The sequence below is a fragment of the Gymnoscopelus braueri genome (genome assembly GCF_963280865.1).
Source record: "Gymnoscopelus braueri genome assembly, chromosome: 12".
Lineage (NCBI taxonomy): Eukaryota > Metazoa > Chordata > Actinopteri > Myctophiformes > Myctophidae > Gymnoscopelus > Gymnoscopelus braueri.
The window spans coordinates 30,959,366-30,961,465 of NC_137614.1; the positions used below are offsets into that span (position 1 = coordinate 30,959,366).

Genomic DNA, 2,100 nt, shown 5'->3' on the forward strand with positions numbered 1-2,100 from the left:
GAACTTGGCAAAGAGCACCAAATCAAAGAAACCCCTCTGTAGATCACTAGTCTCAGTGTGGGGTCCGGGGACCCCTAGGGGTCCTTGAGGGGGTTCCAAGGGGTCTCCAGCTAAATGATTCATAGCTAGGAACCAAATGGAACCTAGTTCCGGGGGGTCCCCAGCAAATTGAGTTAATATAGCATCAAAATCAGTTCAGCCACTTTAACCCTATATTGGCTATTTGAAAATAGCCGATCTACAAGCTTATAGATATGCCATTAATTATGTATTTATTTTTTACATTTTAACAACATACACAAAATCTTGTATGGGGGTCCCTAGCACAAAATATTTTCATATGGGGGTCTGTGGCCAAATACATAATTAGGGGTCCTTGACATAAAAAGGTTTGAGAACCACTGATCTAGAAGATGGACTGGAATGAACGGAATGGGCTGGTTTTGCTGACACGTCAGATATTGTGAATGGAACATTCTTGATTTGGTCTCGCTTGAGAGGGCCCTATGGCATGGGGCCTCTGAGCTCAAAGGAAGTGCAACCAAATGGCCACCAGATGGGGATCCATTGCCTTCTATTCATTCTTTGCCAACCTACAGGGTGTCTGAAATACTGGAATCAGAGGGCAAGTCTCTCCATAACTGAATGTGGCTTGAGTGCAAAATCACCATCAACGAACAACTGTGTATTAATGATTGCTTATTTTAAAACATACTTGTGTATTAAGTTATTAACCTGTAGGAAAGACATTTGGGGGGGTGTAACAAACTGGATGTTATACACCTGACACACTCACGCACACAGAAACATAAAACGCACACACAATGTTTACCCAACACTGGCATGATGTTGAAAAGGAAATCCCCGGTCAATTCATTCTGGAGTAACTGGAAGAGCAAAGTCTGTTTCTCAGTGAGGCGTGCACTGACACTTCTACTAACACACTTCCTCATACAAAGTGCACTTGACAACCTCATTATGCCAACTGATGACACAGGCAGAATAAAGTGAGGGAATGGACAGTGAGAGGTTCAGAGAAACGGTGTTGGATCCTTTCCTAGAAGAGTCTTTGTATTGATGGATACTGTATAATCAAAGCGGGGCCAAGACGCTCTTTCTGAACCTACTGGGGAAACCAGGAGGATTCCTGCCTGGACTAGAGACACCACAGCATTTACACAGTACTGTATATGGTGAGTATGAAAACGGTTGTGCAGGTTGAACCATGCTTTATGTGCTTTGAGTCTTCTTGGTTAAAGTAGTGGGGAAATTGAATTCTACACACACAAACATTAGAAACTCAGGAAACTTTGCTGTGTTAAAGATCACCCTAAAGCTTTTGGATAAAGTCAGCCCTATTCGTGTCACCATCATACACCTTGTTTTAATTGTTTTAACTTTATTTGTCATATTGATTCTTTGATCTCACACTGAAGTTTTGTGGTTGTTTTTTGTCTGCCTGACAACAGATGTAAATTAGCTGCTATAGCTACAGTAACTGGTGCAATTACTTTTAATTGTGAGCTGCTTAATAAACAAAACATGGAACAAAATTAGCTCAGGAGGCAGTGTTTATCCAAATCCTAGTGATAGCAGCAAGTATTCTATTCAGATGTTGGTTTCTATTCAGATGTTGATTGAATTTGAATGAAATCATGTCATGTAGATACATTCACTGACATCTTGGAAAATGAACACTTGGAAAAACAAAGTAGCCTATGCAGTGAAAGTGAAAGTGACAGGTTGAACCCAGAACAGAAAACAGGAACTAGGGATATGCTGAGGAAAGACGTTGTTTGTTCATAGCTGATTTCTCAGAAACCTATAGAGAAAAGGACACATTTTCATAGTGCATTAATGAATGAAATATATATTACATAAGATGTATTTCAAATGCTCTATCATCTCACAATTTCTGTCAGTAATTATCAAAATATAGAAATAAATAAAGTCTGTAGAGTTGTGCTATGGTTGAGTTACAAATGGTTAAATGAATGCTGAGGATTTTACTGTGTAACTTCTCAAACGGCTTCACTTCCTGTGAGCATATACACAGTGTTAACTTCCCTTTTTCTTGGTACAAAAAAAAAAAACACTCAT

General features: G+C 39.5%; 1 protein-coding gene across 1 annotated transcript in view; it reads left to right on the forward strand.

Annotated features, from left to right (window-relative positions):
- Nucleotides 1-976: 976 nt before the first annotated feature.
- LOC308096234 (DENN domain-containing protein 2D-like) overlaps nucleotides 977-2,100 on the forward strand; it is a 26,431-nt gene continuing 25,307 nt past the window's right edge. Inside the window, exon 1 of the mRNA XM_080443582.1 lies at nucleotides 977-1,193. The gene's annotated coding sequence lies outside the window, so the exon portion shown is untranslated. The remainder of the gene's footprint in view (nucleotides 1,194-2,100) is intronic.